The sequence below is a fragment of the Bombus fervidus genome, chromosome 5, assembly GCF_041682495.2.
Source record: "Bombus fervidus isolate BK054 chromosome 5, iyBomFerv1, whole genome shotgun sequence".
Classification (NCBI taxonomy): Eukaryota; Metazoa; Arthropoda; class Insecta; order Hymenoptera; family Apidae; genus Bombus; species Bombus fervidus.
This window is the reverse complement of record NC_091521.1, coordinates 9,645,823-9,671,360: the sequence shown is the minus strand read 5'-3', so window position 1 is coordinate 9,671,360 and position 25,538 is coordinate 9,645,823. Positions and strand designations below refer to the sequence as shown.

Here is a 25,538-nt window from a genome sequence, read left to right as displayed (position 1 = left end):
CCGAAATTTATGAACGACAATGTACTTGTACAGTTATCTATAGATACAGTTCCATTCATAAATGTTCACATTTGTCTCTGATTTTATGTATATAAATTCTGTTTCTAATTCGTTCAACGATTTTTCAATGAGATTTAGTGTAAAAAATTGTCAGAGACAAACAAGTAATTCTTAAATTATCGTGTTTAAAAGTGAAAAAATTCTTAGATCGTTATCCTACATGAAAGCAAAATTCTAATCGATTAATCGTTGAAATTGATAACCTGAACCAGCTATCACACTTTCTATAAAGTCAAAATATGTCGTGATACTTACGAATGAAACTATACACATGCAGTTATATATATACACATTTAAACGCATCTAGCGGTTGGTGAAGGTACAATATAACCGTGTTGGTATACAAGGGTTTTCTTCGCTCATTGAGAATTGGTTTATAGACTACTTACGTCGCAATCGCTCCCAAGGAAAACGTTCCTCGAGCCCCGTAGAAGCCCGACGTAATAAATATAACCATAAAACCCGAACCGTAAAATCCAGCGGAGGTGGTATACTCTGAAATCGTATATATGTATGTACTTGGTGGGAACAGGATGAAGAATAAAAAGAGAAAGACAGAGTTTACCTATTGGCACGTACGATGAAAAGATACAGCAAGAATGGTGCGGACAGCCTAACCCAAACGTCTCTACACGTGTAGCGGATGGCTTTTAAAACACCGTCGACTATTTCGGTTGTGTATCGCGATTCACCGATCCTCACGAAGAAGCCGTACGCCTTCTGGAAAAGAATAGACAGTTACAACGATGTATTAATGTATTAGGTCGCAGCGTGATATATTTTATTCTGAAATAAAACTTTAAATATATACACAGGTCAACAACTTGGTATCTATATATACATATATTGAATTACCTGCTGATTTTACTATTAATTCCAAATTCGTCCTACCAATATCACTGATAATATCTTTTACTTTCATTTCATTCACAGATTTTATTAACGGGTTTTTTTTTAAGATTACAGACTTTCAAGATGATCGTCTTCTAGTGTTGTAAGTTTCATGAAACACGCGATTTCAAACATTTGGTAGTGCATACTTAACTCTATGCATATGGAATATTACATGGGATATCAGTGACAAAGGTCGCCTGAATATCGTCAAAGAATTAATGAAACATTCCTATTTGAATAATTAAATTTATTTGTTTGATTCATTAAACTTCTCATCGCCAGAATATTCTTAGTTTATGTACATTTCACAGAGCTAACCTTTGGTAATGCACTATTTCAGATTTTAATCTTATTGAGATAAAATGTGTGCTTTCATTTCTTTGCGAATATTCTTACAGATACATAGCATCATTTCCACTAGAATGTAAAACGATATGAATGCATATTTTCTACTTAGATAGCGAACACGATACTTGTAAAAGTATTATGATTATAATTGAATATAATTTCTTCATAACTGATATTCTTTTTAACTGAAATTTCTTCAAGCTTAACAATACTGAATACCTATGACAAGTAGTGCCATTATTCGCCATGGTAGTAAGATTTATTGAATGACAAACTTGTAGGACACAACAGTGCAGAGAATAAGGAAGTAGAATATATTCGATAAGTTTAGAACCCTGAAGTCTCTTGTAAGTCCACGAGTTCAATAACATCTAAGGATTTTAGTTTAATACAGAGAGAGAGAGAGAGAGAGAGAGAGAGAGAGAATGAGTTCCAAAACCACGAAGTTCTAACAAGTTCGAGCATTTAACTGACTTCAATCTTGGAATTAATTTTATGCTGTAGCTAAATTTATCGCTTTTATCGTAAAGAGAACTAAATCGTGAATCTCAATTAGATAAATAGATCTTTCATTTTTATTCTAACTTGTGTATATCAATTCATAAATCCATTAATAAATCTAAAAACACGGTCGGTTAAATATAGTTCAAGCTACATACATTTTGCTAAAAACTGCCAGTATGCATCCATTGTAACCAATAAAACAAAAAGTAGATAATTGCGTATGCTTAATACTTGAAATATGGGTCATGTGGATCTACGTTTTTGCTTGCCGAACGCAGAATTACAATTTTCCCCGCTAATTTCATGCGCACCACTTCTTTTCTGTCCTCAGTTTTATTCCCACAAGTCCATATTACGAACATTAAAAAATTATGTACGAAAATTGTCAATAAAATCATAACAATTCCCTACATCATCCCTTACAAAAAGGTCATAGATATGATTCCGAAGAATGTCCATCCTCGAATTCTTTCTGTCTCTATCCCATACCCTATCGTCGGTGATGTTCCCGATAGTCGAGCGTCAGGAATTGCGAAGACCACTCGCTTGTTTGCGAGAATCTTGAAAATTCGCGCGAGAGATAGTTAGAATAGTTTGAAACAGTCTCGGCGCCATTCCCGATGATGTTAAACTATGGTGGCACGCTTCGATACTTGCGGATCGAACGGTTATCAGCGTGTGGAGATCGGTCTGAAGGATCCACGTATAGGCCAAGTGTGGAAAAGGAGACGCAAAGAGCTTTACACGGCGTTCCTGTGGAACAGTTTCGCTGATACGGCAGTAATTTCGTAATTCGTACGCCCAGTGGTGGAGAGACTGGGCGCGTGTTCCCGTGGAAAATCAAGGGAAACCACCGGGGGATCACCTGTGTGTCCCAGTTTCTATTCTCTTGGTGTTGTAAGCTCTTTCCCTCTCTCTCCCTCCCTCTCTCCTTCTCTTTCTGTCTTTTGAGAGAGGTTCGCCATGGAGAGTTCGCCTGAAAGCAAAGGCACCACGAAGACTCGCCCCTTCGAGCTGGATAAGTGGGTATTAGGAGAGTCAAGGGGTGAACAATAACGCGGATCGGTTAACTTAATAATGGACATTAGAGCGTTATACTGACTGGGAAGAGGAGTAGCTACGGTTCAGTCTGAAACTTACTTCTCGTGATGTGGGTGATTTGCTTCCAAGATTTTCTCCAAGCACTTTGAGAAGTCGACTTTGCCGCGGCAATGAAGACGCTCTCTCTGTCTCACACCCTTTCCTAACGCTCTCTTTGTCCCACCTAGCCTGCAGCCCTATTCTCTCTCTCTTTCCCTATTTCCCTTTCTTCTCCTTTCCACTATTCCCCGGTGTACTATGAAACGATCCGGAGTCTCTTTGAGTTTAGCGGTGCCTGATGAAAAGGATTCGAAACGTGTGCCGTGATTTATTTCCGTGTTTCGTTCGTCATGAATTTTAAGAATTCCATAGGGCTCGTCGAGCCGATTAATCGTCAAATAAAATCGCTTTATTTTACAGATGGTAAATATGTTATAATTAGATTGATACTGAAACTATCGGAACTGGCGGATTTTGGCTTTTTCTTCTTACAAATACAGAGACTCTATATGTTGAGTTTCAGTCAGATAAAAACATGGGATTGCTTTCTAAAATCCTAGTGATCCCGATACTAATTAACTGGTATCTTAGAAATTAAAGTTTAATAGTTTTCGTGCTAAGCGCGGGCTGAAGTTTTAAAAGTGTTGGTTATATAGAGACATCAAAATATAAATAAATCAGAAAACTCAGAAGATTCGCGAACGCTATAAGAATTGTCATGAATAAATGGATGTAGGGAATATTCAAGTAGCTTTTATTTGGCGAAAGCATTTGCTTTCCATGAGAGCATATATCGGTATTTGCGTTTATATTATAGGAATATCGTTTGTGCGGAAGCAAAAAGAATAACATAGATTTTTGAAAAATTTATGAGAATTATATTTAACATTTGATACGAGATGTCTCACTGCGTTTCATTGGTGAACTCTTGTTGCTGATGACCGCAACTCTCCAAAGAGATAGTCAGCAGCATACAATGCATGTCAAAATATAAAAACGAGCGAACGAGTGACGTGAAAATGGACACCCTCTGTAAAGTTCTAGAAACCGATGAACGTGTGAACATGCATATTGTTGCGTGTATTTGACAGTTACAGTGTGAAACATCAAAAGCAACGTGTAGCGGACCAAAAATTAAGCTTTAAATTTAACTTTACCGGAGGTACATTGATTATGAATATTGATTAAGTAGAGAAACTAGTTAATAATTTCCGTAACATCATGCATGGCTATATAATAATATTCCATATTATATATGTATATACAATAGTTACGTAACAATATCATAAAATAAAAAATGTGACCAAGCAAGAAGATGGAATTAGAACGCTGCGATATAAAGATCCTCAATATATTAAATTTTACACAAACGGTACACAATTTTTCATCACCAACAAATCCGAATAATCTCAATAATCTTTGTTTCCGACAAACTTGGGTGTTAAATTGAAATTAGGAATATCCACTTGATTCGCGTAGTATTGTTTGATACGTTATACCAGTGTTAAGTATCGTTTGGCTTAGATATCCACTTGGCGGATCGAATAGGTGAAGTGAGTTAATCAGGGTTGCTTAAGCTTTGTTACACTATCTGTGTTCCATTATCACGGAATAACGTGCTGTATCAGTAGGAGATAGCGTATCTGTACTGGCTCGTGTCAGATTACATCGCTTTGTTCGATGAAAAGAAAATAATTGAACGCGCGTAGAATCCGCGCCGATACCAGCGCGATAAAAGTAAAGTAATTAACAGGGCCGCGATGGTATGATAGCGAAATGATTATGTTCGTTCTCGGTATAACAGGGGGTAGGTGACACAAGACGCCAAAACGCAATTAACTTGATACAACTTTAATTAATGTAATGCGTGCAGAGGGTGGAATCGGGGTGTCTTAATGAGGTAAGTACACCTTAAATTCACGCGACACGCAACTGCGAACCGTTCGTTGTACATTTTGTCGCGTGACAGACAGACGTCGCCTGATAAACCGGAAGCGTAGCTTCAGACACTAGACTGCTTTGCATGCCTCCGATAACGCTTTTTGTCCATTAACGTGATTAAACGTCCAACTGGATTACCGCACGATCTTTTCCAAATATAGTTTGTGCATGCGCGTGTGTAATCACACGGACTCGTTCGGCCTTCTTTACTGTAAACGTCGCACAAAGGATACATCGTGTAGTTTCATTATAACGTTAAGCAGCATGTGCTGTTTTTCTGGAAATTTCACGTTTCGGTTACGGTAGAGAGCTAGTCGAGCTGCGTACTAAGAGCATTTTAATCGTGTTAATGGCAATGCAGTGTAATTTTAAAATTAGACGCGCGCGTTCTTTGGAACTGTTTAGTTGGGTATTTTCTAAATTCGTAGAAACAAAAGAGAGCTCGGATGAAATTGGAAATATTCTTCATTTCTGCTATATACACAAACGTTCATATGATAGAAAAATGCAGAAAAATGTAAGAATAAAGTACAGAGTGAACGATTGAAAATTTTATAATACGACGTTAGGAAAAAGAGGAACGAATGGCATATAAGTGGCACTAATAATTCGATAATGTAAGCAATAAATGCGGATACATGATATGCGCATAACTAACTGGTAGTGTGAAATTTCTGTCTCCCTCCGGATTTAACTCGACTAAGTAAGTAGACTCCAGAGGATAGGTAGTTCAAGTGGATCTTGATTCACTTGTTAGATAAGAAAAACAAGTGGAATCTATCCGAAAATCTCTATAGGAATTATATAAAATATTTACTGTAGATATAGTTTCATATTAACATTTGCAATAGAATTTGTTTTAAGCTTTACAGTCTCCATACAGTGCTAATGAAATTAATGAATAACATGTTAACGTCTCGTTACCATATTAGTGAAATTTCAGAGTATTTTCTATAACACACGATACATCCATAAAATGTTTCCATCTAATTACAAGTGAATCACTATATACATGTATATAGCGTATTGTATATAACGGACATTATAAACATTCACAATTTATATCTCGCTTAATGTCTTAAGCAAGAATGCGATGCAGCCGATAGCTAAGTCCCCTGTAGATAGTCTGCCACAGTTAACCGCAGCATTATCAATATTTACAGGAGCAAATGCCTTTAACTTGCCCCCGGTACTTGTTCGACGTGTACGTTTGTATCGCAAGAACGTAACCTCCTCAAAGCGTGCTATCTCGACCTATAAGCGAAATCTGTATTGTGCTGGTTAATATAACTTCATCATTAATATAATAGACAAAGATGACAGGTTGGTCAAATTTGGTTATTGAAATTGTCGTCGAAATCCTTGTCTTCGTGGACTAGATTGCATTGTTCCGGTTGCAATCGCAGCCACACGATCTCTTTGAATACAGAGGGTGCGACCTATAAACATTATCAGCGATCGTGAATCAACGGGTTGCAACTGTTCCAGCCATTTTCTATAAGCGTAACCGAAGATACAGGATAATTCTGTTCGCAAGTGGAAATAATTATTAAAATTAAAATGAAATATTTCTTTTAATTCTAATATGTGATGTAAATGTACGTTTATAAATTTATTCTATAAAATTATAATACGTGAAAATAAATAGTTCAGTTTAAGAATTAACATTCTAAGTACCAAACTACTCAAAATGATCGGTGGTTCCACACCTTTTGTTTTTACTAAAAACCTATCGAAATGTTTGACAAAATTAGCGTTGAATTTTATTAAGACAGAAACGTATCAAGTATAGTGTTCAGTTATATAGTTAAATATGCTATATAAATTATCATAAAGAATGCAAATCGAATTTGATTAATATTTTTCAATCATTCAATGCCGTTTACCCTGATGACAGTCACTAACTAAACGAAATAGTTCCCAACGACGGAGATCGCATAATTGTTTGCGAGCATCTTGAGAGAAGTGGACAACGCGAAGTTAAAGGGTTTGGAAATCAAGTTTATCGGCTCGATAAGCTGTATGCACGAGCCGTTTGAACGGGTCTTAGCACGACAGGCCAGAAATTTCATTTCCTGGATAGATCTCTGGAGACAAATCGATTGTTCCGGGATCCCGGTCCGGGGTCAGGACAGAAGAGATTCACTTTGACGCGTCGAGTAACGCAACGCTGATCCTTTATCCTTTTCCTTGTAGCCTCAGCCTCTTTCTTTATGATCTTCCGTCCCTTACGTGTTGTTACTCCCTGAAAAGATCCGACAAAAAGACTGGTCCGCTGTGGTAACGTCACTTCTCGTGTAGCTGCAATTTTATCGAAACGAAATTTCGCGTAAGTTGTCCAACAGTTTCATCCAGAGAGCTGAGTTGCCTGCCACCTCTCCGGAGTCTCCCAAGAGTATCCTTTTCACCGGATGCCATGCCATCTCTTCCCACGGCTAGATGTTCGTGGTTTGTTAGAAGGACGTAACAAATAAGGTAATCTTCCACACATATAGCCGGCTTGTTGAAGACGGGTGCCGAGCTGACTCTAAAACAGCACACTCGTAGGAAACCCTTTCTCTTTGCCTCTTTTTCTTCCTTCTTTCTAGCTTGGTACTTTCGTTCCCTGGGCCGTCGCTGGTCTAGAAGGCGAACGACCGAGAAAACGTCGACGAACAGACTCGGAACTGTTGGAGAAGGAAGCGACTCTTCAGGCGATGTTTACGTCTGTGTACGTACACCAGCACAGTCGAGCAGGTCGTGTGGATATCAGGGAGGAAGAAGGAAGCTTCATAAACGTACACAAGATTGGTACAGGAAACGAAGAGAGAATCGTCAGATTCACGCATGCACGAGAGCCGACGGCTCTACGTGGCTGGAAAACTGGAAGCACAGACCCTATATTCTCTGCATTTCTTCATTACGGGATCATACGCGGGGTAGTGTGAACGTAAGCGTGGCTACGGGCGACCGGTTTACGTGTGTATCGTTAGACGGACTCGAAGAATTTTCAACCGGAGTAACGCGCGAGTCCGTGGTTCACCGGTCAAAGCTTAACGCTGTTTCCCCTTGTTTCTTGTTCCTAGAATACACGCGACTCCTTCTGCTGGGTTTTTCCATCCGTTATGCGCGCGATATGAGCACGCGCCTGAAAATAAACGTGTCAGAATCGCGTTGCACAATTTCTGCCGCCGTTTACGATCCGTGATTCCAGTCGAGTTCGTGACGAGCATTTTCTGAACAATGACTTTGATCGAACTTTCACGGTTCGACGTGAACGTACATTATCTCGTTAATTTTCTGTGACAAGAATCGAACGACTCTGATGCGTATGAGAATTTTGTTTAGGTTACTGAGATTGTTTCGTATCGGTGAGAAACATTCTTTCATGTCAGAGTGTTTTATCCGATTGATTGTCAATTGGATTCTACTTTTCTAAAAATATTTCTTCTTACTTAATAATTTCTTACTAATGAGTTTGCATTTATCTTCTATAGTGTTTGTATTTTATTTGATAGTTTAGGACGTATCTTTAATTGCTATTATAAAACAATTCAGACTATTCTAGCTTCTTCTGAATGAACTTTTAGTTGAGCTGGAATAATGAGAAAAATATAATACACTTATTCTAGTAAAGATGATACAACTGAAAACGAAACGATTAGGTCTCACAGGAGGTTTTATTTTCGAAAATTTTGTAAACTTTTTAAGCGATAAGGAATTGGTACATCTATTATATTCGTGTAGTTAGCTTCTCTTGCGCTTTTAAATATTACTATTCAAATAGCTATACTACTTTGTCAGAAAAGTTATCAAAGAACCGCATTAATCAAAAGTCGAAGTTTCGGAAGAATCAGTGAATTTTTATAATTTCTTAAAGGTCGTTTACTTTTAGCCTGGCATACTCCAACTTTTATCGCTTTGAGATTTTATACAAATTTTAACGAAGTTCAATTTCCTTGCATTGACTTTGCTTCTATACTTCCTATAATAATTACAGTAAAAGATACGAATTAGGGAAGCTTCGGCAAATATTGGAACTCTAACAGTTGACACTTTTAATGCATAATTGCATATTTCTTAATCTTTCAACTACCATTTAAGTACATACCTATCTGAGGTAGAAGATGAACAGAATAAGAAATAAATTTATAGGATATAATTTACAGAATAAGAATTTTCTCAAAATTCTGTTAAAAAATTAGGGGACAATCGGACCATACATAAAATATTCTCACGAGATTTATTTAAAAAATACAAACTTGTAAACATATTTCTCCGTAAAAATATAATCAAAACGGGAATTTTCACAGTATCCAGTTAATTTACACGTGTTAGAGCAACGCAGAGCCACCCTTCCACTCAAAATTCCGGACGAAACCACAAACTCCGTCAGCCCTTTCGACGACAAAAGCGAATCCCTGTTTCGACATTTGCAAACGAGAACCCGTGGATTCGCAGTTGCAACAGTTAGCAGTGTCAGAGGGTCGCGCGAACGACGATCGTGGCTCGTTAGAAATCCGCAGTTGGTCCATCGCTACGTGCGAATTTGCTCGATAAAGTGCGAACCTACTTTATAGCGGGCATGTTCCGGGGCTTTGCTTCGTCCTCCCTCGGCCTAACGTGTCCCTACGTGCGCCGAGTATTAAACGTGGACTCGGTTATCATCCTTCAGCGAGGAAGGACGCGCGAGTATCACGGATTTACACGCGGACTTCGCAGTTTCTCGCGGCTCTTCGGTCAAATATTGCGTTCCTCGAGGGAGCAGCCGCTTGCTAGAAACCTGGAACGCGCGTTAGACAGAAACGATCAAGAGGCAAAGAGATGTGGAAGCTAAATGGCAGCGAGGAAGTTAATGATAGGTCGTTACTGCTTTATTACCTAAAGTCGCATCAATTGCCAGGGATATTAGCGGCTACATTTTGGTTAAACCAAGACACATGTTTATTCTTCTTTTTGCTACAGTCTCTAGTGCCTTGAGATTGCTAACAAGACCTTGTTTTTAAAATACATAACCATTGTACCATTAGTAAACAAGAGTTTTCGGGTAAAGAGGGTAAACACAAAGGTAAACATACAAGGCTAAACAGTAGCCTAAGGTGCAGAGATCTCTGTTACGAGGATAAGAGTTAGTATTCTAGTGTGTCAGTACGTACACGCAGAATGAGTGACAATGTGTTCGTGAACGGTCGAACACGAGGGACCTACAGTTTTAAGTAGATTCCGAAGCATTAGAACAGCGATGAAATAAGCACGATACAATTACGAATAAATCGAATTGCAAAAGCAATTTATAAAAACGGACACATCTGTCGTATCGATATTATTGGCCTTATTGTACTCATTTATTATATATTGTTATATTTAATCATTATATCGCATTATTATATAAATATCTAAATATATATGTAGACACCTTTTATGAATATTATTATGAATATAATTACGTTATGAATATATTTCATTATGCGCGCAATTTTATGGTAATATTATAGAAACGAGAGAGACATCGCAAAAAACATTCTGCCGGATACACAGAATTTTTGTTTCATTAGCAATACGACTATGACAATCTCATAATTGCATTTTTAGTATTATGGCTGCGATTTTCACAACAAATACTTATAATAACATAATATAAAATTGCATATAAATTAAAATTGTATATCTTATTTATTATTTAAATAAAGTTTAATATAACCCAAACTTCAAACGATGTATATCTCGCTAACTAAAGTTGAGCGACCACTATATATATAATTGACATCATTCGGGATATTGTTCTTGATAACATGTATCAAGGTCACTCAAAATGGTATGCACTTGTGTGTGAGGTATGGCTTTTTCTCCATAATTAACCAACCGAATCGAAGGAAGGTTTACGAGCAGGTTGGAAAATAGCTCGTGTCTTGATCGATTCTTTCGTGTGCCCGGGTTGAACCGAATTTCGTGGTTGGGTGAACTCGCTCTGTCTATTTAAGATGATTGAATGAACAGGGGAAGAGAGGAAGGAATTTGAATCTGAAAAAGATTGTTGTTACTGGTTTATGTGCACTGTTTACGGGGGGTTTAAGGGGAACTGAGTAAGTCTTTTATATTATATTTGGATTAATTACAATCAACTCTTACGCACAGAATTATCAGCAATTTGGATTATATGAAACTTTAAGTGAAATTTGCATGAAACGGTTAGAGAAGAATTTTTACTTTTATTTTTGAAGAAGAATTATAATTGAAAAGGATTAAACAGAAATCTTGTTCTTATATTATATTTTAAAGTATGAGTCTTTTTACATAATTTGATAGGTTCTTTTTCTTTTAATGTTTTAATGATAGGTGTTTGTAAATTTTTAGTTTGAAAATTAAATTATTGAGTAAAACGACTACTGACAAATTCCTGAATCATTTTTACTTGTTTTCCTATGAAAGAAAATATGATCAAACTTTTTATAGTAACTTATAAGAAATTTCTAAACCGATTAGATATAATTTGTATTATTATTTCATTAATATAATAATTTAAAACGTTCGAAAATGAACGCGATCCCTTTTACGATTTGAAACAAATGCAGCCCCAGAGTGAGTAACAATTCGATAAATCGATCTGATTGAATGGTAATCCAACGACATACCTGTAGATGTAGCGTGGAAAAGAGGGAATTGTGGATTGATGAAAATTTTTATTGAAATTTCAAGTAAGGCTGTATCCATCCCTTCGATCGCAGCCATCGCAAACCTTAATCCCGTTCGTCCTGGAAAATTGTATTTCTATCTACTATACGTTCTGACAGAACTTTCACATCCCCGATTTTATGCAAAGACATGAAATGTATATTAATCACCTAAGTGTTTCTAGTTTGTGAACTCTTAGTTTTACATGACACTCAACAGCTGCTTTTAAGCAATCATATCCCAAATTTTCAGAACAAATAGAATATTTTATATGCACTAAGGAATGTCTTTATTGAACCCGTTGCAACGCTAAATAAAATTAACAACTACTGCGTATTTTATTAATACACTAGTGTATAAGCACAGTAAATTATTCCAAAATATATACTTATTAATCATTCATTGATATGATAACTATTGCTTGTCACATTTCAAGTTAAAGTAAAACGTTATAGTCGATTCTATATTCACGTATTTCTTCGTGTGAGCAAATGAAATTCTAGTTACAGAAGGATAATTTTGAGAATAAAATTAAAAAATTGACATAATAGATAATAATAAAGCAGTAGAAAATTCTAAAATGAACATAAAAAGTAAATCAATGCGAAAAATGTGTGTCTCCAATGGTCAGTCATTATCGAAATTTCTTCCAACTGAACACAACAGAAAAGGAAAATTTTTGATATTTTATTAAAAACGTAATTTCTAAAGCTTTATATTTAAATAACAATTCATATAGAATATTCTACCCGTCATTGTCTCGTTTCTGTACAAGATATGTGATTTACGAATGACAATAAAATGCAGAAGATAATGAAATATTAGAGAAATGCACAGAACGGATGGTTAAATTAGTAGACGTTAGATTTCTCTTTCATAACTAAGTGACGTTAGTGCGTTACGTGTTGAACATTCGAAATGTGCTTTTTTTTTTCTTCACTTAATTAAAACTAACGGTACAATAGCACCGTACTATCCAACAGAAACTTCTGTAACAACTGTTGTGCATTTTTACATTTAATTGTACAAATACCGGAGGGAAGTAATAAATCGGATATAACAGCTATCCAATATTTTCAACTGAAAGCTGCACTCTCAACATTTTTCATTCGAAATAACTCCGTTGTTGTTTGATAACTGCATAATTTTGCCAATTTCCCAACAAATTAACAAGATTTCAAATCGAATTCTCAAAATTCTTTCGCACGATTCGAAATTCTATTTTCTTTTATTATCTTATAAATGACGTTACTATGTTGCACAAATACACAGTAGAATTAATGTCAGAACGTTATGTATGTCAAGAAGATTATTATTTTGGTTTCTTTTGTCATTATAACACTTATAATATTTATATATACATTACGTATATATACGTGTATATATGTATTACACGTAATTATAATTATTGTACATTATATACGTGTAAAATGACAGCAAATGCCATAAAATACACAAGAAAAGTATAAAGTGATATTAGCACTATAATGTACTATTAAAATTCCAATTCTTTGATTACGTCCAGAAAAATGTGAAATAATGAGAAATGCTAATTACAACATTCGAAACGTATTTTTAACTAAAACTAATATAATTTACGATTCTATCAAGTGTTCCGTAGGCTATAATCAAAGTAATACATAACAAAAGAGAATATAATAAGCTTATTTCACAAATCATAGAAATCATTTCTCAATAATCGTTAATGGTGGAACGAGAAACGATTGAAGACCGTGAGCGAGTTATAGCTTCGACGGAACGATCATAAATCTCCTTAGAAGGGTAGAAAAAAAACGTAGGAGAAGTAGTTCTACGAAAAGTCGAAATAAACGAGGAAATGCGAGAACTAGAAGAAGCAGTAGATCGACGCACGAAAACCAGGCAGATGCATCAATAGATATCGAAAAATAGCTTTCGAAGAGTCAGGTATCTAGCAAACTGCAACCAGATCGAAGCTATCTCGAGGATCAATCGTAGTTCCTAGTTCTCGTTGAAACTCTTTTCATAGGACCATTTCGTTCGGCACCAATTCTAACCGCCTTCAATCAAATAGTACTAAGATATCCTAGCGGGTATAAAGCGATTTTTCCAAGTAACAATCACGCGAAATTTTATAAAACCGTTCAGTTTGTCGAGTGTCAAACGTATAACTTCTCTTATGCTCCTCAAATTGTGTACCTTTGCTTCCATTGCCGAACAGACAGGGAACAATCAAAATTATTATACAAATGGACATTAAATGATTTTTTTGGAGAAAAAAGAATATGTACTGTAAAATTTTGCCGATCGAAATTAAGTTTTCGAGAACGCGAGGTATGAAAATTTTCTGCCTACGTGACATAAAAGTTTTTTAGCTTAAATATTTAAATATTTTCGTGAATCATTGTAGATTCTTTTATATAATCGGAAGAAGTTTGGTGACATAACAAATGAAATCTTTTAATAAATAATCTTTTATAAAGTGACTTTTATAAATTACAGATTATCCGATTAATTTATTTGACATAAAATAGTAACATTATAAAAGAGAAATCTATACAATGTCACTTGCTAATTCTCACAATAATTTCTAATACTTGGCAGATCTTTCGGATATCGTGTTTACTCTATTCGATAATTTATTATTTACTATATACATGGATTCGATGTCGACTCAAGTTGTCTGTATTACATTTATACGTATAATCATTAACTACATTAATTACATTTTGGCACGGCTTCGCCGTATATTCCGAAGAAAATATGCATGTTATATATTTCAATTAAATTGAGTTGCTCGTATCACGATGAATTGAACACAAAGTGGCGAACCAACGATAATTTATCGTCGGTAGTGTGTCAATAATTTTGTCAGGCGAAAGTTCGGAAATTCTCTTCATAATTTTCAGCGAAAATGCAACGGGTTAAGTGAAATAGATAAAATGCTGCTGTCGAGTCTTTTACGTCGCAAGTTTTAATTAATTACGGGCCTATCAGTTTGTTTCCACCGGTTCATTCTAATAATTTCGTATGAAGGGTTGCAATAACATTAGCTGGCGGAATACTGATACGACGTACGACCAAAATCATAATACTATACAAACGAGTGAAAACTAATTTCTTCTTAACATTCTTTGCGGATTGTCCTGCATGTATAGCATGTACATTTATATAGTCAAGATCCTTCAGTGATAAAATGAAGTATCATGGATAATAATTTTCTTCTGTGCTTCCATGAATCAAGTTATTCATAAAAATCCAATGGATGTGTACAAATAGCACTATATATACAATGAAAAATACATTTTTCTCTTCCATTCTTTGCTTCAATATACAGTAATAAAGGGAAAAGATGCAAGTTATTGCATAAAATTTTCAAATTGTATCGAACCGCAAGAAGACTATATTTCTGCAACATTATTATCATAATTTATTTTCCATTACTATTTACATTACGTTCTTGTATTATTTATCTTCTCTTACTAGCTCGGGTAGCTCTTCGAAAGCTTCCATTAGACTAAATTTACTTACGCTGCGCTTTTTATTTGCCTGCCGTTGCATTTCTTTCACGCACAAAATGAAACGTTTTAAGCGTCGTTCCGGTTGAAATAGACTTTATTCAAAATTAGTTAAAACTACCATCCCTTAGCTGCTGCTGCGAGGAGAGAAAAAGTAGCAGAAAATTATTTACCCAGCGGTCGCTTGATTCTACGTCGACACCCTTCATAACCCCATCCCCGTATCCCCTTTGTTGGAAGTAATTAAATTTAACAAGATTCAAAATCACCGCCTTCGTCTATGTAAATTTTCCGGCAGCCGTGCTATTGATTATTCAACGATGGTAGGAATTGCTGGTTTTGTTTCGGCTTTACAATGGAATTCGTGGTGTTTCATGGACAGTTCCCGTTTCTTTGATGTTGCGCGAACTTTGAATACGATGTTCAAGAATACGGTATTACTGGCATTTGCGAAATATTTGAATTGTATCCTGAATGTAATTACAATTTACAAGGATTCAGATATTAGGATCAAATATTGCATAGCTCAACGAGATGCGTTATCGGTACTTTTCTATGACGAGTATCGAGGATGTAGCGCGAAATTTCGATATTATATTCATGGTATTTGTGATATAACAATACGTATTTTTGAATTACATCTGACTATAATTACAATTTACAAGGGCTCCGATATTAAAACGGGATATGTAACATAAATTACTGAGGCACTGTAGTGTCGACACTTATATATAGGAGACACTTAAAATAGATGTACTTGAAAATAATATTTATTTGAAGGAGCTTTTAACGAAAAAGTATTTTCATAAATTAAGAAAACATATAGACTGTTTCTTAGACCTAAATAAGAAAGAGTAATCTACTGTATAAATGGAGACATGGTGAAGTAGGGTACGTAAATAGACATATTTCCAGACAAAAATGTGAAACTAGTTATATGTATATTATTGCCGATATAATAAATATTTTGTACATTTTTGTACACTTAATCATTTTATATTTTTGCAATGCAAACATTTAGACAATGGCGTATATATTTCATATATTTTTGCATATTTGGATTTCTTATAAATGCATAAATATCTGAAGTTTACTCATAATAGATCGATTTTCGAAGGGGGGCCACGGAATGAAAACATATTGTCGAGTAGAATCGTAGCTCCAGGCGAAATTAATCGATGTATCCAAGGGAAGCAGCCCGTTATTTTCTCAACGACAACGACGAAAAGAAAACGTCCATCGGCCGGATTATCCCTGAAAATAATTAGCGCGGTCGATCACTGTGTCCACTTACCGGGTGAGAAACAAGTAAACCTATAAAAATACCATTATCCCAGCGGCACAAGTGCGACGGTTCGCACACAGCCAGGCGGCAGGAAGGGCGGTAGACGAGAATAGGAGGTGAAGGGTGAAAGAGGACAAGTGGAGAAGCCGAGGGTAAGGTAGACGGAGACTGCAAAAGCAAGGAGTAGGTTCCGTTAATGAATTTCGAACCTGGAAGCTTCTCCGTTCCTTATATCCCGGAGACTCTCATTACGTGAGAAGCTTTAAGAATACCTAGTACTCGTAATTCACGAGAATTCTGTGAGACAGCAACGTTGCTAAAACTGAAACATACTCGCGATGCCATTGGAACGCTTGTTCCACGCTCAAACATTTCCTACTGTACACAATGATAATCCATTAATCATCCGTTTGGAATAACATGAAATTTTGGCTTTCGCCAAAACCGGTTTCTACGAGTCGATCATTTGAAATGGTTTTCAAATACAGTGATAACGCGAAAATGCAAAAGCTAAGGTACAAATAATAATAGAGGTATGTTGCAGTAATAAACTGCTTAGCGCGAATTTATTCCTGGAAAGGTAGAAAAAAAATGAAGAAAAATTTGTTTCCGTTTGTAATTTATTTTACTTATTGACGAAATTAAGTATCATAAAATCAAATTATTATACTTAGTATCTAGTATTTAGTACACGCATTATTTGAAATCGCTACAATTTGAGTAACGTAAGTCCAAGCGGTCATCCAATGGAAACTGACGTGTATGTAAAATCGACTTGATACGCTTTGTTAATTGAGAAAACAAATTAACTCGTGATTTGAATTTCCAATTTCATGTATACAATATCGTTATTTCTTTACTTATAACGCCCCTATATTGTAATGCCTCGATTTATTTCTATCAAAAATAAATTATATATTATTTGAAATTGGTTTATCCTTAGTAGCCATTGGTTTCGTAATTATAAGAATGTCCAGTTAAGGAATGATCCGGAGTTTTATTAGAATTTAATAAAAATGCGTTTGTAGCAAGTAAATATTTAAATTGCCAGTTATCTAAATCCGAGGAATATGGTTTCTATCTTCTTTCCCTTCTTTCTTCAGTGGATGGTAAGATTCTAAGATTTTGTTTATTGTGTCTCGAGAAAATAGCTCCCCAGGGCGAATGACAAAGTGCAGGTTTGTTTTCCTGTTATGCACTTCTGTGAGACACATAGATTGAAGCTTTTTAGGTTGTAAATTTTTTGCCAGTCACTTTCCAATTCCATTTACGTTATCATTTTCTGACATTTTTACGCTCTCCAGAGTGAACTTCGTCTCCTTTCTTTTTAAAGTAGCCAGACAGACTTGGATTTTCTGATGACTATGCGTTATGCGAGTATAAAACCTTCAATGCAAGAGTATTACCAATCATTTGTATCTTCGTCGACAAGATTTACGCACGTAATGATAATGATGTCATCGTAACAATAAGTTGAAATTATTTTGCATACGTTGAAGAATGATATATTAACAATCTATCGTTTTTAAATCAGGCGAGAAATTATTTAAAGAATAAAATTAAATCTTCAATAACGGTTTAATATAATATCCGGGATTTAAAATAAAATAACCTGAAAATTAGATATAATCAATACTGACTAACATTTCAATTGAATGAACACAAATGTTTGAATTCAAAATCGAATTCATTTTGATAGAGTATTTCCAACTTGTTTCGATTCAGATAGACAAATCGTTTGAATTTGAATAACTAGTTTAATTCGAGTCTTAAACCCTGAAGCATTCTATCAAACAATTAATAAGCTGCAATGGAATATGGAAAAGCAAAACGTACATCAACCGTGATATCCAAGCAGAGACCAAAGTGAAATCATTGGGCAGCTTTAAATCTTCAGCGTACGGATCTGAGAAGCAGTGAAACAGATATTTCCATCCATTGAAATAAGAGAGTACTTTCAGTGAATTAATTGTTCACACATACAAACGCGCAAAGACGTGTTTCTTTGTTCAGACAAAGGGCAAAGGAAATCCAAATTAGAAACGCGACGAGCTATCGCCAGAAGGGAACGAGCAAGTAATTACTACGGTATTTCATTGTATTCAGCTCATCGTTCAGTAGTATCGCTCGATTACACGTGGTTCGTTATCGCGTCTATCCGTTACATCGAGGCAAAACTTCGTCAGTGCAACTGCCAGTGTTACAACGCGTTACACAATTAATACAACAATTACACCTGTCCCTTCGTCATTTGCACGTATCTTGCGAACGTGTCACTGATATTTGTTTCATAATCGACTTTGTGTCCGTATCACTAAAAATAATTAAAATTAACTATATACTATAATCCCGTTCATAAGTAAAGATCACAGGAGGAAAACATGATAAGTATAATTTTGTTAATTAATGTTGATTTTAATGTTGGCTCGCGATTAAACAACAGGATTTTTATACGGTGTAATTAGAAATAACCTGTTAAGAAGCAGAATTTTCAGAAGTATGAACAAACGATCGTTTCCTTGATTAAATTGATTTCAATTAATTTAAGATTGCTTGTTAATCCCACGTGAAATCAGAGTGTGTTCCAATATTTATGAATGAAAATCCACGCTCACATATGTACATTACACAAAATTAAAATTAAATCGCTCAAATTATCACATCGCTCATACAATATTATAATACCCTGCTATTTAATATCATATCCCTGCACATCGTGATTAAATACGTTAATTATTCGGGAGATTTACTTTTTTAGTATATTCACGTATCTTCGTGTTTATGTAGTTTTTTAATTAAACGCAGTGCAATTTCGAATATTTATATTTCCGTGTAAATTTCACGAACATATTTCACAGTCGAAGAAGGATGAACTTTTCTTCGTCATAGATAATTTAATTCATAATGAAAATATACGGAACGAGCACTGGAATTCTAACATCACTATTTTAATGAGACACCTTCGCATTCGAGTGAAATCAAACAACAGACAACGGGATGATTACATTGCCATGAAGACGCATTCCATCAAGAATTATTAAATTGCTGTGTGATAATCAATGTAATTTCAATATTAGCATTGAAAGGTTAATTAAAAAGCTACAGACGAGGATCATATTACATGAGAGTGGCGAAGATAGGCTGGGCGGAATATGAAAAATTAAGGGGACAGAGAATAATTGAATAAGCGATAATTTGCACGCAATATCGCGTGATTCTTGTCAGTATATTACCGTTTAATCTGTGGTAACTTGTTTGCGTTAATAATATTTCAATAACGGAGTCTCTGTCTCAAGTGTTGTTTCATTCGTTTCGTGGGAAAACATCGACATGCGAGTATTGCGTGTCTCTAACTAAATTTAAGATAAATTATCGTAAAACGTCGCTCTTTTACTTTTCCTGTGGTCTATCAGTGGGAAATTGTTTGTTTGACTAACTAGCTAAAATGACTTGAAATTAAGTGAAAAATAGTATATAAACTATCGTATGTATATATAGTGGCAAAAGAAAAAACTAAAAAAAGACACAGCTTGAACGTTATGCGTCGTTCTATATAACGCGAGGATTCTTTCGGAAAGATATGTTTGCTCCTTAAATACTGCAAGCGCTTTATTTACTCTTTGATGGGGTGGAAATGTTTGAACTCCTTGTAATTTGCTCACGGATATTGCAAGCGAAATCTTATACGTGTATGTGTCTTTGCCAGATATGGAAGCGTACCGTGTCACCGTGCACTGCTATGAGGGAAATAGCGACACTACTTTTCATTTGCTATTTATTATCTTCTAACATTCTACGAAAATTATCGAGCTACTACAAGTGATTGGAAATAGATCTTCGTGAAAAGATGCTAAGCGTGTCCGCAGTGGAATATCCAGTTAAATGATAGATAGTATTTTACAGTAGAATATCCCCTTAAAGATTGGACGACGAGCTACATTCAGAAAAATTTCGTTATTCAATTGTTCTCTTTGGGATACACAAGAACAGGAATTTATTAATCTAACAGTCTATGTCGAATTTTTATTTTCAGTTCTTTAATCATTTTCAAGCTTCAATAGACAAATTATAATTTTGCTTCTTTAGAACTGTTGATTTTTAAATCGTAAGAGAGATATTTTTAATAAACGATGTCAGAAGGTGTTTCATCCTTACCCCGCGTCGCGTTATATGAAAAATAGTAGCCAGTATTCACGCGTTACAGTTTAAAACGCAGCACCTCACCGTTTAAAAGAACGAAGGTCTGTTTGATACGAGTGAACCTCGTTGCCCGACAGCATAGCAATTCGCCATGCAAACTCGCATAAAATTTCAAAATTAACACGTTGACTACCGCGCTGCTGCCGTGGGATTCGTGCGAATTTTCGTGAAACCGCTGTACCGATCCCGCAGGACTGGTAAGATATATTAAACTTTTCAAGGAAGCTACGTTCATCGCTCTGTTATAATTAAACAAGAAATCGATACTATTATTACGAACAACCGCGAATCCTTTTCAGAAATGTAATGAAATTTAATAGAGAATATGTACGTGTATGCTACAAATCACGGAAAATCTATTAGAATGTTATAAAAAATACTTCACACTTGAAGAAGTTATAGAGTCTGTTTCAGTTTATAGAGACAAGAAAGGTGAGGATACATGCAAACAAATAGAAAATACACAACCGTAATCCATCCGAAAAGACCTTTCAAGCGATAAGTCAATATACTTTAATTCGATAGACGGACTAAAAATAGCTGAAACTAAAGTGGCGAAAATTGTATAGTATTTTATACAGTACCGTAATAACATAAATGGATCTAAAATGTATTATTCGTCTGTGTGTGCTGATACTCTTTAATTTATTAGTGAACCGTAGCGAATAAACAAGCAGAATACGTCTCAAAGAATCTCAGCCCTGAAACTTTAAATTTTCCTCTAAAAGAAACAAGTGTTTTATAAAGCTACAATGAAAAAATCTAAATTGAAAATATAAAGTCAATAGAATAAGAGAAAGAAAATCACTGAAAAATCTTTGCATTTATCAATACATATTTCTTTTTCAAAATAATTTCCAAAATTTCTGTTGAGTACATAACATTTAAAAATGTTTTACACAAACGATACTTGTTAACAAATCAACTATTATAACTAATAAAATGTTTCTTTTTATTCTTCGAATATTCGTATAAATATTCTATATATCCTTTGTATCAGCAATATAAGGGGACGAGTATCAACAAACGTTTTATTCTTTTCAACCATCATTATATCGAAAGATCATGTGGTTTACAGTAAATCACTCGGCAGCTGTATCTGGTAATCAAAGGAAATTCAATCTGGAATACCGCGACCGTTCGAACATCTCTCACTTCGGCACAGAGATTTACTTCCGATCGGTTGTGAATGCAGGCGATAGTAAATTCGCTATTTAGCAAGTTCTCAACCGATGAATATTCTGTCATGTGACGTATAATGGGATATACGTAGTACGTGCTTCATTCCCCCTTATTATGGCGGTTGCTCCGTTTCTATCGTGCCTCTTGCTGAATCCCTCACAGTGCTAACCTGCTATTCCGCGGCTATTCTATGGGTCTCAATTTATGCAATTATTTGCGAGAGGCGAGCTTTTGCGCGTACACCAACCTCCACGGGAATCGATAAAGTTCCTATTTATCTTGCTTGCAAATTATACCGATGCCAGTGTATTCGACAACTTCGGGTTCTTGTTCCATGCTCGTATGTGCACGAGGTGTGCTATTTAAGGGAAAACGCTATTCGCGGAACTAATGTATTATTTGCCTCTGATCGAGAAAAAAGTTACATGTTAATTTCGGTTTGTTTATTATCATGCAAATTAATACAAATCTCGGTCTGTAATATGCACCTAAATATGGGTTTCTCAGGAGCCATACCCCATAGATTAATTCAATAAATTGGAATTTGAAGAATGACAATTACAAATACTATTTTTTCGTTTTTATCAATTATCAATTATTTACGCTCCTTCTGATAAATAAGTTTGAAATGTCTTGCTTAAGACGTTTAGAAGTTCCAAATATCCTAGTATAAAATCACTAAATTTTAATTCCTTTGAAATAATAATATTGTTAACAATATTATTCAATTCTCCAAACACAACACCATCGTTTAAAGGCACAAAGTTACAAAAAGCTTCGTTCAACCATATTTCTCCACGAATTTTCTCCTACTATTTCCCACAAAAAAACCCTCAACCTATTCCACTGAAACTATTTCACGCGGACAAACCCAACAAATTGAAATAGCGAAACTACGTTCGTCTTCGAATGGAAGGTTTCGCAGGTCTGTGATTCGAGTTAACAAGCATTTCTGATTATTTGTAGAGTTAGAATCCGTTCAAAAACTGCAATTTCAACCTCAATTTCCGTCGCATCGCAGGCTTCGCGAATATACCAGAGCGTATAGCTACTGCGGGTGACTCTCGAAAGACCATCGCATCGGTCCAACTCTGGGAAACAACAAATTACCTCGTCTAACATAACAAACAGGTTGCGGAGCCAACGTGTCGGCCGCGTAATGCTCCGGGGTGTTGCTCCGTTGGCAGCAGAAAAAATTATCACTTCAAGTGGTCAACCCCTCGAACGTAACGCGCATCATCAGTGGAGGCCGCCAATCGACCCGATTTAGAAATACCTGTACATGGTATGGAATGTGTAGCGCGTAGGTGAAATCGTGTACCTGGTCGCCTCCTCGATACTCGTTCCGTGTCACCAACAACCATTTGTCGTTCGAAGGGGACTTTGAACGAGCGATTCGCTTAACATCGAGTCAACAGCAGATAAAACCAGAATCGATCGTCCTGTAATGGTCGATCGGAATCCAATGCCGCGTATCCCCGCATTAGCTTTTTGTTTCTAACAAACGGTGACCGCCCATCCTCTTTCCACTGGAGAATGGCCAGCATTATACTTTATTTTTTCCCATTTTCACGCACCCTCCTTCCTTCTCCTCTCACGCAAAAAAAAACCGACACTAGCTAGATGAAATAGAACTTTTTCTTTTTTCTCTAACTCTCCCACCTTCTCTCTCTCTCTCTCTCTCTCTCTCTCTCTCTCTCTCTCTCTCTGTGCTTTCCCAGATAAAAGAAAATCAACGTGATATTCGCGAGATTTATATTCGTTTCGTATTTGGATAAATCTTTTGGTTAAATTGTTCCTAGCTTTTTTTTTAAATTTGTGAACGGTGATTGCTATCTTCCTTTTGGGAGGATGGTTTACTGGAAATGAATTCCACATTTTTCGTGGATACGTGAGTTTGTTGAACACGAGAGCGGAATGGTACGGAATAATCGATTCGTAATTTTTCGTACTTTTTTGGATTTATAATGACTCATTTCTGGGAATTTAAATAATTTTTGATGTAAAACATACGGATAGAAGCTTGTTTCTCTACTGTATGTTTTCCGTCGGTATAACATTTCTTTTTGAGGAGAATATGAAAGAATAGCGATATCTCGTTTTAATTACACGCTAAAGATTTCCTCGAAACATCAAAAGTCTTTTTTCTCGGTTGAAATTAAACCAAGGGATGGAGACATAAAAAGAATTCGAGCACCGCGGTTAAACTAGAATGTATATATTCCGTGCTCTGTAATCAATTATTCTGTCTACAAAAGGAATAGCCAAACGAATATTTAACCGTTTTATTTGTACTCCGAATAATTATAGCAGCCATCTTGATCCCCTTATTTTATCTTTCTACGTGATCCTCTTTCGTGTCATAAACAGCCCCGTCACTATCCGAAAGGATCACCAGGAGAGCACTTTCGATTTGTAACCCGAGTAAATCGCATCACCGACAAAATGAGCGGCGACAATGGCGGTGTCCTTTTCTTCTTTAACAGCTGAGACGTAGCGAAGGCGGAGAAACTGAGACCCTTTGGCAGAACTTATGAATAATGAGGCAGTCTCTCGTTTCAACAAACGCTTACTTTGTCGGCGGCAGTTTTTTAGCTCCCAAAAAGACGAGAAACTTTCTTTCCCCCGCCCTGTAAACGTGATAGACCTTGGAAACACCACTACCTCGTCTCCAGCTTCTCGTCAGCCGCCTCCCCCCGCCAACTTTAGCATTAAAAAGACATTACGCGCCTTTTCAGTTTCTAATTGTATTTCGTCAGGTCCAGATGACGGACGCAGAATTTCGTTTCTATCTTCATTACGATGGAAATTAACGCGAAATCCTTGATGGGACGCGTTCGTCTTCGGAGGTGTCTGCCTCGCTGATCGAGCAACATTGAATCGCCCCGGTAATGTGATAAAATTTGCAATGCATTCCCGTACTTCGGACTAGCGTTGCGCTGAATACGTCCCCGGGGACGGGATGCTAAATATCTCCCTGTACAATTTAGGGCTGGAAGTTCAATGCGTAGGATTCGGATGATTTTGAAAAGTACGATCGACTCGATTGTTTTAATTTGGGGCAAAAACTTAATGCATGGAACGGAATTTGAATAATTTGTCAAGATATGATTAATTGTCTTTCTAGTTAGAACGCATACAATATAATTGGCAGAATTTTGGGAAATATGAAAAACACGATTGTTTTAATCAGAGAAGATAGAAGTTAATACATGGGATATTATTTGGATGATTTTCGAAAGTATATGATGAATTTAATTTTCATAGAAATAGGACATTCAATGAGATGTGATTTGCATTATTCTGAACGATATGGCGAACTTCATTGTTAAGTTAACAAAAATAGAATTCCATTTATAAATAGGTTCAGAGAATTTCGTTCAAACGATATGAAAGGACGAATGTAATTGGTTTAAGTATGAAAACGTAATGAGATTTTAATTAAATATTTCTATGAATTCCTTAGTTTGATTGATGTCAAAGCGCATTTACTCAATGACAAAATATATTTTCATCTTCTGACTTATAGGACGGCGAAATATTTTCAGAACAGAGAAACTTCTGTCAGTTTTTCGGTTCGATATTGATCAACCCCTTTAACCACAGTCAGCGTCACGCGCCGTCTTTCATTTCTTTCTTCATGAACAGTGTCCACCTTGAATCAGTGATGGGGGAATAATCGATCATTCCACGAACTTCCCTTCAACAATATTTTCCTAGAGTATATCTTAGCGTGACGAAATGAAGACTTAGAAAAGTTTTCACATTTGGGAAGTAATCCTAGCACGGAACGATTCCAGCCCATCTTTCATAGGGCGTTCATGGGAGAAAGAATTCTAGTAATGAGGAAATAACGTAACTGCTAGACTGCAGATATTTAAGTATTTATGGGAAGC

At 35.9% G+C, this 25,538-nt stretch overlaps 1 long non-coding RNA gene across 1 annotated transcript in view; it reads right to left on the bottom strand.

The window, feature by feature from the left end:
• LOC139987311 (uncharacterized) overlaps nt 1–25,538 on the bottom strand; it is a 117,984-nt gene that overhangs the window by 72,393 nt on the left and 20,053 nt on the right. The window contains exons 2-3 of the long non-coding RNA XR_011799827.1: nt 626–780; nt 443–555 (exon numbers count right to left, since the gene is read on the bottom strand). This is a non-coding gene — a long non-coding RNA (uncharacterized lncRNA). The remainder of the gene's footprint in view (nt 1–442; nt 556–625; nt 781–25,538) is intronic.